The following is a 15,358-nucleotide window of genomic DNA, read 5'->3' as shown; positions in this document are numbered from 1 at the left end:
CGATCCAATGTTTCTCCCTATTTATTTGCTTTAAGGTCATCTTTGACCAAATATGTTTTTCTTGCTGAGATTTTTCTATATAATTGCTTTTATTTCCCTTAATAAACTGAAGAATGAACCTTTTGGATGATAATTCTGTATAAATTTCATTACTCCCTGTCATATTTTTATATTTCACCTGAAAACTCTCGTTTAACGGTTGAAATCATTTGAACAAACCGTGTGTTCAGAAAGGATGCTAAAATAGATTCCTCCCATCCGTTATTAGCTTCAAATCAAGCATTGAGATAAACTCTTCCCCTTATTTTCTGTTCACTCCCCAAAGAGTACTTGGTAATGCGGGAAATATGGTACAATAGCAAAAATTTCCTGTCCTAATCGATTTTTAGCCGAACTCTAAATCACTCTAAACTGTTTGTAATTTTCACCAATAGTGGATTATTTAATAGAGATGTGTGAGATTTTTTAGAGATGGTGCAACTTAAATTCGGCCAATTAAGAGGTTCATTTCTGTTGAAATTGATCGATGGTATCTTTCGGCACAGGTGTTTTGCAACCAATCGATTTGAGTTCAAAGGGGATTTGTGGTATTGGCTTTTCTTACCATCAAGCGTATCTGCGGAAAGTGGAACATAAAAATATAAAGAAAGAGACAAAATGTCTATGTTGTTTCTAAACAAGCTTCCCTTTCATCTTCTGCATTTTTTGCAATTAATTATTTCTCGATTTTTTATGAAATCAGTTTTTGTTTTATTCGTTTCCAAGATACGTATTGATCGCTTTTAGTTCTTCTATGACGATGATACCAAATTCGTTTTTAGCACGGAGTTAGTTATATCCTTTCAAAAAAAGTTAAAAAATAATGGATGAATTTTCTAAATTTTGCGATCTATCTACGGGAGATTTTGACTAAACGAAGCACTTAACACTTTAACTGCGACCATTTTTTCCATGATTAACATATAATTGGGTATTCAACATATAAATGAGCTTATGAAACCAACAAAAATCGAGCCTCCTAAATTTGAACTTATTTTTTGGAAGGAAAATTACTGATTTCTTTTTAAAGGTCAAAAGAAAAAACACAGACTGGTTGGCTTACAAAAAAGAATGGAAATAGAAAAAGGGAACAGACCAAATCTCATAAGCTAAGCTTCGCCCAAATTGGAGACTTTAGGGTGATTTTTGCCCTTACCATTGTAACTTGATTGACGTATTTTCCACGTTTGACTCTCACTTGGCAAAATCGAATTGCGAATTGAACATTCTTAGCAGTAAAACCAACTGACGTATATTACATGCTTACTTGTCCGAATGACAATTAGCCATTGATAAAAACTAGAAGTCGATTTTGTTCTCCGGTAATTGGAATTAGACGATTTTGCTCTAGAAAAAAAACCATTTTAACTTCAATCACAAAAATCAGAGTGTCGTTGAAAATAAATGCGAGAATAGCCTATTGTATCACAGCCAAATGTTGAAGATGAAAATTTGTTCGTAATGGTTTCATTTTTTAAAGAAATAACAAAATTGACAATTTTTAACAGCATTAAAACAATTTGTTTCAAAGGAGGTAACGAAAAACTTATGCTTCGGGTATTTTTTGATCAATTTTTTTAAAAATTGAAATAAAGCTTTTCTTACCGAACAAAAAATGATGTCATCTTTCTGAGTTCAATTAAATATGATATTTTACCTGCGATTATTTTTTGTTGGATTCTGGGGGTCTGAAAATTGGTATTATGGCCATGTGCTCCGCTAGTTTATACGTGTTTTGAAAATTCCTCTCGAAGACTAAATCTCGAATTTTTTCATGTTATTTTGAGCCATGTGTTTTTAAGTAATTTTTGAACTTATACTTAATTCAATTTAGATTAAAAAACTGAATGAAACCGAAAAAAAAAAGAAAATACAAAAGTCAAACATCGAAAATCCAAATTGAGCGTATGAAATAAAAACCTAATTGAGCGTCACGACGGAATTGAATATTTTCCTACCTTAAATTGGCATTTATAGTTGGTAGATTTTTATAAGTTTCACAAAATGTACTGAAAATTATTCAAAAACTCAAAAAGAAAAAGCTAAAATGAAAAAAAATGAAAGCAATTTTTGCCGCTTCTTTCGGAGTAATTTCCTGTAGATCGTTGGAAACATTTGCTCAAATTTTACAATGTGTACAAACTTGTTTCCAAATTCGACTGTTGTACACAAAAAAAAATTTGGCTTTCTGACATCTCCAACATAAATTATGGGCCTGCAAAAATTCAAAAAAAATATACTGAAGTTCAATATTTTTTTTTCATTGTTTCTTAATTTTGAAAAAAGCAGTAGCGTCAAATTTAGAAACGAATTAGCGTACATCATTCAAATTGTAAGAAAGTCATTGTAGAACTTGATTTTTTTTTTCATTTTAGATTATGAAACTGAAGTAAACCGAAAAAAAATTACAAAAGGCAAACTGCGAAGAAGGAAAGTTGAGCATATCAAGTACCAACCAAACCGAACATAACGACCCAATTGAATCTCTTCATATCGTGGCTCTTCGAATAAAAAGAAGCTCAAATTTTACAATTACTTTCTTAAAATTAGAGTTGTGTAGAGAACGCTAAAGAAGAGTTCACGTTGCTTGCAAAAAAACAAGTCCATTTTCTCGTGGCTTATATATTGTCATGTATAATCAGCCATGTTTCAAAAAATTCAAAACCGTTTTAAAAGCTAGTCAATAGCCCAAAGACAAAAAAAATAAAAAGATAGCCGATTATTGTGCAAAACTTTTGAAAGTCTTTTGAAAATTTTTTAATGTCACTTGAATCACGACTAAAAACGGTTTTAACATGATTTATCACTCAACCCTGTTCAATGACCATTTTTGGTACCTGATTTTGCGTGGAAGAAAAAGAAAAAAACTAAAACAGACCCGAATACAAAACTCCTCCCCATTTTTAATGCTCGGAACAATAATGACAAAAAAAAGATTTGCCGCTGCTTTCGGAGTCATTTCCATTAGATTGTCGGAAAAATAGCTGTGCAACCTATTGGAAAAAATTTGACATGCAGCTGTGGTAGTGCAGCCATCTGTAGTACACAACCTTGAGGACAGTTGATAACTACTGCATCTGCAGTAACCATATGTGCTAACTATTTATTATGTTATTATTATGTAAGTGGTCAAGGTCATGCGTTGTTGTCCAACACTAAAGTTTGAGTTGTTCAGTGTGTTCATATCTCATACTGAAAAGCAGTAACAAACTATCAGTTATTAACTAAGAACAGGACAAAACTAACAACAGTAAATTTACATTATCCATCTTATTCTTCTTCCTAACACGCTCCGCAGATTAGGGTTATCACATGGCGCAGCCAGCAGGATTCTTTGCTCAGGATAACAGAACTGACATAGGAATTCCTGTATATTGGACCACAGCGAACTCAGATCCACCTTGGAATTTTAAAGTATGGTTAGATCAGTTTCTGATGGCGGTGACAGTAAAAGAAAATGTAAACCCTGAAGTTATGCTGGAAGATCCCAAACCAGTATTAGAGGAGCCGGAACCCCGTCCAGAAACACCCAGAGACGGCGAATCTGCTGCTGCAACAGCAGCAAGAGAAGCAAGAGATAGATTGTTGAGAGATAGAGTGGCAGCTGAAAATGAAGAGCGAAGAGAAAGAGGACCCAAGGTGGGCCACAATATTTACTATAACGAAGTTCAGAAGCGATTAATATCTAGACTATTTCTTGCGTTTGGGACTGAAGGAAAGAAAAGATTTGTTCAGAAAAATCCACATGTGGAAATTTCGAAACTGCAGTTTAAGGAGATGGTTAGATTGGCAAAGGAAACTTTTGAAAAATGCCAAAGTATTACGTACGAGCGGTACAAATTATTCAATAGAGCACAGGAAGTAGGAGAATCTTTAGAATCATTTCATGCAGCACTAACTGCACAAGCAGCTAAGTCAGCATTGGACACTTTGGAAGACGAATTGGTCAGAGATCTCTTTATTTCGAAAATGCGAAGCCCAGTTCTACAGGATACACTCACGTTCGAAACGCTACCTCCCGAAGAAGTATTAAAAAGGGCGATAAAATTTGAGCAGAGTAAACAATCGACTCAAGCATTTCAGAAAACTACTCTGGGAACTGCACAAGCAACACTTCACCAAGGACCACAGATTAAAGTCAAACAAGAACCAATTATGGTGGTTGGTAACAGGAATCAAAGCAATAAAAAACCCTATCATGAAAGAAATAGACGGAAACAACAAGAGGGGAGAGGGTTACCAAACAATAGTAACGCAGAGGACAGAAAACCCTGCAACAGGTGTGGTAGACCATTTGTAGACGGTCACTTGAAAAATTGTGCAGCGATGGGAAAACAGTGTAAGAATTGTAACAAACCAAATCATTTTGCTCGAATGTGCCGGTCACAACAGGTCAGTGAAATAACTGAAAATACAGAGAGTTCGGAAGGAGAATGTAATCTGATACAAACATTCGATTCATGCGAAGAATTCGAGGTTATGGCAGTGGAACAGAAAGACAGCGAAGTAGAGATGATCAACAGATACATTGATGAAAAAATGAAAGAAAACAGCGGGGTTAACGAACTAGAAACGAAAAAGATTGACATACGGAATGACTCATCATCAGGAAGGATGAAGTCACTGAAGGCTTTAATCCGAATTGACAATCAGATAATAAATATGACGGTGGACACCGGTAGTCCAATTTCATTCATAAATTGGACAGTAGCAAAACAAATTCTTGAGTTATCAGAAAAAATACAATTTACTCCAGTCGAGAAATTGTATTTACCAGCGCAATTCGTGGACTATAATAAAAAACCAATAGCAATATTGGGGGCGGTGAAGGCCAACATAAGATCCGCCGGTTGGGAAGTCCCAAAGGCTACTTTTCTGATTACTGAACGAAGGACGCGATGTATACTAGGGTTAGACCTACAAAACAAGATAGGCATAACCACTACACAAAGACCCGCTCCAACGAAAAAATCCAGATTTGATATCATGCTGTGCGAACAGTCGGATCCGTGGAAAGAAAAATTCTACAAAAATTTTAAATCACTGTTTGATAGAAAAGGAAGATCAGCAAATCACGTCGTGAACACAACATTCAAATATCCTCTCTGCCCGATTCAAGAGAAAGGGAGGAGAATACCGATCCATGTGCAAGGGAAAGTCGAAAAGGAAATTGAAAAACTATTATTAGAAGGACATATTCAGAAATTGGATAAATGTACCAGTGATTGTTTCATAGCCCCTATTGTTATCACAGTGAAGAAAGATGATACAATTAAATTGGCATTGGACGCAAAACCCATCAACAGACAATTATACAAAAATAAGTATCAGATGCCGAATGTGGAAGAATTACTAGATGGGGTCAGTCAGATAGTAACTGCGCAAACAGCAGGTACCTTGTTCTTCACCGTGTTAGATTTGAAATACGCATATAGTCAGCTAAAATTGAATCCACAAACTGCAAGACAGTGCAATTTCAACATCGTAGGGGGGAAAGCCACGGGTACTTATAGATTTCTGACGGGATTCTATGGTCTAGCTGATATGCCAGCCGAATTTCAAAAAGCAATGGATCGGACGCTGAATCATTCTAAGAATACGTTTTGTTTCTTGGATGACATACTAATTGTTTCGAAAGGATCGGAAATAGAACATGAAAATCTAATTATTGATGTCTTAAGCAAGCTCGATAAGGAGAACTTATCGCTGAAATTGGTAAAATGCGAATTCTTCAAAACAGAAGTTAATTGGCTAGGACATAAACTTTCGGAAAGTGGGGTTACTCCTAAAATTACAAAAACGGAGGCTATCCTAAAGTTAGAACATCCAAAGTCACTCAAACAGCTTAGATCTTTTCTAGGTAGCATTAACCACCTTGCAAAGTTTATACCGAATGCAGCTAATTTGACAGAAAAACTCAGACCATTATTGCGTGAAGAAAATGAAAAGAAAAAACTGAAAAATATTAAAATCCCAGTAAAAAAATTTGAATGGGGAACAGAACACAATGAGGTGTTCGAGGAAATAAAAAAAGCAGTAGCAAACATTACTAAACTGAATTATTACGACCCAAACCGGGATACTCGAGTAAAATGCGATGCAAGTCACAGTGGACTGGGTGCATCTTTAGAACAGCAGACGGAAAAAAATGAGTGGATTCCGATCGCATTCGCGTCGCGCTACCTTAACAATCAAGAAAAAAGTATTCTACCAACGAACTTGAACTGTTAGCAGTGGTATGGTCAGTGGATCGTTTCAAACATTACCTATTAGGAAAGGAATTTGTAATAGTTACTGATCATAAGGCATTAACATCTGCCTTAGAAGGCAACAAGTCTAACAAAACATATCAATCCAGATTAACAAGATGGGTGGATAGATTACTGCCATACCAGTTCAAAATTGTCCATATACCAGGTAAGGATATGGGAATAGTAGATTATCTATCTAGAGAACCATCAGGAGAACCTTGGCCTGAAACAAAACTGGATGAAAAATTTGTAGTCACTTCAATTGAGTGTTTTCATAGAGCACTCGACTGCTTATACAGTCGGTTAAGTGATACGGATGTAATAATTCCGAGTGAAAAGATTCTAGAATATTCTCAACAACAGAAAAGAGAAGAGAAATTATTAGAATCCAGGCGTGGTTGCTATAGCAACAGAACGGTCAAAAACCGAACAAAGCTCGACCGGAACGAGAACGGGGGAGATTCAGATTTCTTGACAGACAAGAACGTGTTGAAACAGAAAAACACTCGTGTCAATTTCAACAGAGCAATACAGTCGGTTAATTTAGTAAAAAACAGAAGAGTAATCTCAGAGAAAATGGAGGACGGAAGGATGAAGAAGAAATCGGTGAGAATAGAAGACGGTAGGACACAGACACAGGAGGAAAACGATCAAGTAGCGGAAGCGGAGATAACCGAAACTACATTCCATAGAACATGTCGAATCAGAAGAACTCTAGATAGAACGGAAGACAGTTTTGACGAGGACAGTTGTACTGCACGGGCAGCGATATGGGAGAAAGATGCCGAGGAAACGAAAAATTTGCTATCCATTTGGGACCTAGTTAGTAAAGATCAAGAACTACCGGGAAATATCAGAGAGCTAGAGGCGATGACGCAGATGGTAACGAGCAGTCCGAGAGGTTCACCAGCGAAATCAATCATTGAAGTGGATCTAACAGCAGATGATGGTGATTTTGGACCGGAAGTGAGCGCGGTTCAAACCTCGAGAAGAATTAAAGAGGGAAAAACCCAACTGGCAGGCGCATTAACAGACGTAGGAGACTCTGGAAACTTTACCTTATCAAAATTATTTGATAAGACGCTGTTGGCCGAACTCATATCGGAGGATGTCTGGATGGACCGACTACGTCGAGTAATAGAGAGAAAGGATCGGGCGGGATTTGAGCTAATGGGCCCATACACAAACCCGTTGTGGAACCAACTTTCAGTAGTCGACGATTGCATTCTCGTAGATAACAGAATAGCAGTACCAGCTCAATTGCGACAAGCAGTGTTGAAGCGCATACATAGAGGACATCCGGGACAGGAGGCAATGATTGATGTATCAAATTATCTGTGGTGGCCCCATATGCATAAAGACATCGTAAACCTCGCTGAAGAGTGCAGAGAATGTACACGCTATGGTAAGAATGCAAAATACATTATACCGAAAAACTCTTCCCAACCATTGCCACTGCTATCGCAGCCAGGACAGGAAGTCCAATTAGATTATGCAGGACCTTTAGAAGACCATAAAGGAAAGAAAATCTACTTATTGGTAGCAATTGATCGGTTTTCAAAATTTCCGTCGGTGAAAGTAACCAAATCAACGGGGGGTAAATCAACTATAAAATTCCTAAGGTCGTACATAGATACGCATGGCATACCAGAATCGATAAAAACCGACCAGTTTTCCGGATTTAAAGGAAAAGCCATGAAAAAATTCTGTCTCGAACACAACATTGAACAGAAGTTCTGCCCGGTGGGTGACCACCGTGGGTGCGGTTTAGTAGAAAGGACAATCCAAACTATTAAAAGGCGCTTGGGGGTGATGCTATTGGAAGAGAATGTAAAGTCAATAAAATTATGCCTTAGTACAATCATTAGGGATTTGCGATGGATAAAACAAAAAACCATACAGAAATCACCGTTTGCAGCACACTTCAATCGACTACCGAAAACAGAATTCAAAATCATACGGGATAAATTTGTAGAGTTTTCTGATAATTTAGATAAACAGCATCTGGAGAGGTCAGCTTTAACCGCAAGCCAACTCAAGAAGAGGATTGATCAGTCTCGAGATGCTCTAAAGATCGTGAAAAAAGGACAGAGAAGCAGAGAAGTCAGCCCCCTATTCAAACAAGCTAGTTTGACAACTCAGGAGAGAAACAGAGCGAGAACTCTACGAAACTTGTTGGAAGCGAACGCGAATTGGAACGCGGAACGACGCAGATATGATGGACCCAGCCTTTCACAACTAGTAGATGACACAAGTACAATTGACCCTGAGTTAAGGAAGGAGTTACTCTATTCATGGGAAAAGGGATTTGTAGAAGACAAGCCCAAGGGGTCAGATTGGAACACCCAAAACCTCAGCCGCAGGGATGAAACGAGGAAAAGTGGAGCAGCGCTGACAAAGCCATTTAAGGGGAAGGTTGCATCCGAGTCATCAAAGACGGTGACAACAGCTGCAGGGGCAGTATATAGAAAAAGTGACCTGGCGAAGATACAAGGTTCCCCTATGAGATCACCCAAAGAGGGAACAACGCAGAAGGAGAAGGCCCAAAGCCCACTGGCGGAGCCAAAAAGCAAACATCAGAAGAAGGATGAGGATGTCTTGGAAGACACACTGTCCGAAGAGGAGGACTGGAATACACCAAGTGAACAGACGAAAGAATCGTTTCAAAACAGCGAAGAGGTCGTAACATCACGTGAAACACCGGTCGGTGGGGGCCTAAATTTGGCAATCAAGCGTGCCAAGCCCAATCTCGGGGGACCAAAGACACAGGAACAAGTTGCGATAAACCCGACAGGGGAATCACGGGACAAAAGAGACCAAACACTCAAGAACAAGGGCAAAGGAAAAAAGAAAGCTGCGGTAGCAGCAGAAGATAGTACCAATACAAAACAATCAGATGGAGATCAAGCGAATTGTGCAGGCAGCTCGGGCACCAAAAGTGTACCCTCTAAGAAACGCATAACAAGAGATACGTCACCGGGTGCAATCTTGAATGCGTTCCAGAAACAAGACATGGGGGAGGAAGAATGGCAAAACTTAGCCGATCAAGTGCTGAACAGAGGTCTGCAAATGACAGCGGAGGAGATTATCAAATCTAAAGTAGAAGACAAGAATGAAGTCGAACTAGGATCACCGTCAGGAGTTTCAGACGACTCGGCGGTTGATGAACAAGGAGGCACAAACGTCAGACGTAGTACACGAGCCACGAAAAATCAAGGGCCGAAAAGATTTGGCAGCCCAGTGAAACACTCAGTAAAACATATTTCCGCGGATGACGAGAATGCCATTAACGAAATGGCGTTAGAACAATACAGACTTGGTTTGGCGAATGTGAAAACTGATAAAAATAACCCAATGGAGACCCGTCTGAAGCTGCTGGAACGCCACTTATTCAGAAAAAAGTTTGGGTATGCCGCGCTGGATACGACACAACCATGGAGCAATCAATGGAAAGTGCCATTAGAAATAAAGAAAAAGGAAATAGAGAAGAAAAACTGATAAAAGGCATACACCTATGGTACCACAAGAAACTGAGCTGGAAAAACTCATATTATTGTTATTTATAAAATTTTAAATATAGTAGATAAAATTTTATTTTGCCCAAGGGGGAATGTGGTAGTGCAGCCATCTGTAGTACACAACCTTGAGGACAGTTGATAACTACTGCATCTGCAGTAACCATATGTGCTAACTATTTATTATGTTATTATTATGTAAGTGGTCAAGGTCATGCGTTGTTGTCCAACACTAAAGTTTGAGTTGTTCAGTGTGTTCATATCTCATACTGAAAAGCAGTAACAAACTATCAGTTATTAACTAAGAACAGGACAAAACTAACAACAGTAAATTTACATTATCCATCTTATTCTTCTTCCTAACACGCTCCGCAGATTAGGGTTATCACAGCAGCTTTCAAAAATTTCACGCTACTGACTTTTTCAAAATTAAAAAACACCGAAAAAATGTTTGTTTCAAAACTTGTTTAATTTCAGATAGCTTTTTATGTTTTTTATTCAGATGGCCTATTACTTAAAGCGGAGGTGTCAAAAAGTCAAAAAATTGATATAAAAGAATGTTATTTGTACTTTTTTTAAAACCAGAACTCAAAAAGGCTTTCAATCACAAAACACGCGTTATTATTCAGAAGCTGTGCGCTCTGTTAAAAGCATTGTACAAATTGGTTTGAATCAGTTTTGAATTTCAAAAAGAATGACTGTGCTTTTGTGTCAGTTTTTTTTTGTTTCAGAGCTCTCTTTGAATCCGCTAAAAACCCAAGTTTTGATCAGCCCAAGTTTTGATTCGTAAACCATAGCGAATTCCTGAGGCCAAATTATAATTTTTCCTGGTCTGAACTTTAAAATACGAAAATATAGCCACGTTCAGTTTTCTATTTTCATAAATGTCATCTTTTTCTCTTTTGTATTTCTTGTTCCTCTGTGAAAAAGACTATTTTGCGGAAGTCAGAAGAAAATAATTAAAATTTTCTTACAAATTGTACCTATTTGTCGGAACAAAGACGACATATTATCTCAAATTTCCTGTATGAACGGATACTTTGGACATTCAATCCCCTTCTCTTTACATGAAATTTAATATTTGCCATTAAAAAAATTGCAAAAAAATCCCAAAAAAATTAGATTTCAACATGCGTTTTCGGATCATTTCGTAGTATGTTGAATTTCATTTTGTTCTAACAGCCAAAACCACAACATTTTCGAAATCATGATCAACCATATCAAAAAAATTTTGAAATAAAAAAAATTAGCAGAAAAAAACTTTATTCTTTGAAGCAATTGCATTATACATCCACATTAGCCCTTTTCATTTCTGCTTGGGCAAATACCTCACCTGATCATTACAGGGGAAGGGTGTTTCTCAATTCATGCCAAACTGCTATTAAAATTCATAGTTTCTAGGTATACAATGTTTCGTGTTTTCGGTTAAATCCTGTTGTTAGAATTATTTAGAGTAGTGTTACTAAATTGGAATTTATAGCTTGGCTCAAAACTGAAAAGGAATCACGACCGATTTCGGACGCCTGGATTTCGGAAATCGGAGATCCCATCAAAGAGTTAAATTGGGTTTATGAAGTTGAAAAGGTGCTTGCATGCTGTTATATGATTTTCGCACCTGGAAGCGAAACGCACCCTTTCTACCTGCTGATTACCAGGAAAACCCCTTAATACCGGACCGTTATTGTTAGAAAACCAACAAAACGTTACAGAGGTAGTAATAATAAGTTTTTTGAATCATAAAAGTATCAAAGGTCATAAATATCAGGAGCCATGTCGATACAGAAACAAATCTAAAAGAGCCATAAGTGTATATTGCTTACAAATGCTGAAAAATACTACTCCTATCAGGGTAAGCCCAAAATGTGACAGTTCCCTTTAACGTCAATGAAAAAAAAAATTCGTTAAATTCTTGTTAATTATCACAGTTTCAAATATAGTAGTCACGGCAGAACCAAATTCGAACACCATAACTTTGCGAAAAACGGCTAAAACATATTTTTGATACTTTTCTACGACATTTATTGTTAATCAATCAGCAATCAATATACAACAAGGATAGCTGGCTGCTGTGCAAAATTTTTTTTTGACAAAATAGAGCTAAATGAAGCTTCCAAAACTAGTTTGCCTTTTTTTAGCCTGAATTTATAATTTTTATAATTAACAAACGTTTCTTGATCGCTTTACTTGCTCAAAAATAGACGAAAAATCGGAAGTTTCCAACCGGTTTTTCTAAACACAAGGAAAATTTTAAAAATGATATATCACTTTACCCTGTCCGATAATTTTGTGTGGAAAAAAAATATAAAACACCCGAATACAAAATTCCTCCCCATTTTAAATGGTCAGAACAATAAACTTGGCGCGTTTTTGACAGGCGTTTTTGACAAAAGGGATTTTTATGATTTTCAAATTTTTAGTAAATAACTTTTGTGTTATTTCTCGTAAAGTTTCAAAGCCCCAAGAATTTTTCTAACTTAGATTTTTTGACCGCTATGTTTTTTCTTATTTAGCTTGAATTATACTTCGCTCATAAAAACTCAAAACGCCAAAATCAATTTTAAAGTCAATTTTATCTTATCATATTTTTTAATACTTTCAAAAGAAAATAATGGTAATCGAAACATTCACAATTTGCATACTCTCTCTTATATTAAGAGTGTTCATTTAATTTGAAGTGGCAACTTGACATATTGTAATGAAAGTCAAAAAAAAGAATAATTGTGCTCGGAGTGGGTTTTTCAGACAAAATTCGACATTCTGAAAGCAATCTTTGTTAATTTGTCATTTATTTTTTTTTTTCAATGAATTTTTTTTTTACTAAGTGGCAAACGTAAAGTACTTAACAAACGTAAATTATATTAACGTAACCATGGAAAATGCGATTTTCCTGACATTCCCGTCTTTCTTGAAGAAAAGTTTCTTAGATTCATAATTATTCAAAAATTTTTTCTCCATGCCCGAACATGATTTGATAAAAAGAATAAGTAATTTGATAAAAAAATAAGTAATTTGATAAAAAGAATAAGTTAATATGTGCATTCTTTGAACAGCTATCTTTTTGTGTTGGTCTTTAAGTTTTCTTTAATCTTTCTGGTTTTGTCTCAATTGATACAAAGATAATGCGGGCAAAAATAAGTTTGTATCGAGTGCTTTTTTCATAGGAAAACATGAAAGATTTTATCGGGTCGAGTGATGTGATATCTCTTCAGATGTGGTTTAGCGTACAATAAAAATCATTAAAATAAGCTTTTCGGTGTCGAGGAAAACCAACTATTTTTTTGCATATGTTTAAAATTTAGCCGTTTGTTAATAAATTGTTTCTTTTTGCGTTACTCAAGTAGAAATATTTCAAGAACACCAATTCAAGTTCGCGTTGTTTAACTAAAGGATCTCAACATTGTTCATCACAGAAGCAAAAAAAATAAGAGAAAAGGCGTATCCTCACTTTAGAAACAAATGTTTGTAGTGTTAAAAACGCGTCTTTGTGGTCAAAACTTACACGGCCAATTTTGCGGGAAGAAAAATTTTGATACTAATTCCAGAAGCGCCGGAGAATCAATTTTGTCAAACAAAAAAATGCAAAACTTCGAACTACATTTTCAATTCTTTTGAAATTCTCTCTTTGAGAAAATATTAGATCCGTCACTGGTACAACATTTAAACTCTAAGTAATTGTTCCGACCATTGAAAAAATTGACTTCGTATTCGGGTGTAATTTTATTATTTTCACACGAAAAATCGGAATCACAAATTTCCCACGGTATCACAAATAAACGTCGGAATAACAGTTGCTGCGCAATTTTTGAGGTTTAATCTAATTTCGAGCGAGTAACACGATCGAATACCGCTCGTTATATAGAATTTCTATTTGACTTTTAGGATACAAAAAAACTTGAATTTTTACTATAGTTGTGATTATTTAATTTAGCGCTTATTCGGCAAAAAAAAACTGTTTTCTAAAAAAAATTAAATTTTTTGTGCAAAAATGTTTATTGCTAAAAATCTATTATTTTTTAATTGTGTTCATTTTTGTTTTTTATTCGTTTTTGAAGACAAATTTTGTCGATTTTGCCCAATTCATGAATTTTCTATGCGTTTATTTAAATCTCAAACGATACAACGCACTAAAAACGATACTAATTTGATAAACGTAGAAAAAAAAAACTTTTTCCTTTTTTAGTGAATATCGTCGGAACATTCTGTACTTTTTTTTCTTTTTTAGTGAATATCGTCGGAACATTCTGTTCTACATGCACAGCTGATAAAATGTTTCTTTGTAACGGATAATTCTACTTAGTTACAAATAAGATATGTTTAAAAAGTAAATTAATCTCTAAATTAAAACATTAACTAGTGAGCGGTCATTCTCTCCGTCGGAGAGAATGAAGATAACAAGGTCAAATCTAAATTAACCAGTTAAGATACTTTAAGACTAATTAAATGAAATAAGACGAATGGTAAGATTCGCAACAACAGCAAATGGCAATCCTTGTTGTTTTATGACTATTGCTGCTGTCACAGTAAAAGCTACTCTTCATTAAAAATTCAAAGGTGTAAAAGAGTTCACTATTCAATAAATGTTTTTTCATCCCACGTTTAAGCTAGATGTTAAATGAATTCATGCTCTACCATGTTTCTGCTCCAATTACCTTTTGCCAAAAGAGGAACAAATGCGTATGTTTAATAATCACAACTAGTTATCGTCGCGATAATAACAGGGTAAGCTAGTGCTTCAGATTTTGTATTTTGTGACCCAGTTTTCTGTTCACGTGTTCCAGGTTGCAGGGTCTTTTTATAAGGTCACGCTAAAGACTCAAGGGTATAGAGTTATCTTTTTTTGAGGTCAAAACTGTTTTTTTTTTTACAGAAAAAATGATAAAAAGAGGAAATCAAAGGTGTTTGCCTTATCTTCATTCCCTTAACTTTGAATCATACCTTTTGTTTTACCGGGCGCTTTGAAATGTTTCGATTTTTGTGAATCACTTTTTTTACCCCATCTTCAAAGATTTTTAATTTTTCCGTCCTTCTGGCTATCAAAGCCTACAGGTTTATCACCCTTTTAAACCACGTTGCTTTCTTTCTATTTGAATTAAACTCGATTTTCAATACAGGCAAAAAACAGTTAAAAAGTATTGATCACAGAATTTAGTCTTTACTTTTCTCCAAGCTTTATGTAAATTCTTGACGGCTTTTTTGTTGTATTTTGCATTTAATTATTAAAATTGCCTCTTTTCCTCATTGCAGCGTTTTTAAATTCCATTTGACGCCATTTTGACCGGCTGGCAATTTTTCTTAAATTTTCAAACGCGTCTCAACTGAGACAAAAACTGAAATCTATTCATTTTTACTCGACCGTTGAATTTTTTAATCTTAAAGTTTCACTTAGGGCTTTTTCAGCTTGACTGAAAACAAATAAAACAAAAATTATACACTTGATGGTTATATTATTGAAGATTCTCTTCAGAAAAACACTTCAATCAGGTTAGAAAATTATATGACTCATGTTTGAAGTCAGGCTAAAACTTACAAAAATATCAAATCATAAATTGTACC

General features: G+C 35.7%; 1 protein-coding gene across 2 annotated transcripts in view; it reads left to right on the top strand.

Moving 5' to 3' along the window:
* Positions 1–15,358, top strand: part of LOC134842738 (protein prickle-like) — a 55,712-nt gene that overhangs the window by 15,880 nt on the left and 24,474 nt on the right. The window lies entirely within an intron of this gene.

This window comes from Symsagittifera roscoffensis, chromosome 3, assembly GCF_963678635.1.
Source record: "Symsagittifera roscoffensis chromosome 3, txSymRosc1.1, whole genome shotgun sequence".
Classification (NCBI taxonomy): domain Eukaryota; kingdom Metazoa; phylum Xenacoelomorpha; order Acoela; family Convolutidae; genus Symsagittifera; species Symsagittifera roscoffensis.
This window is presented reverse-complemented; position numbering and strand designations above follow the sequence as displayed.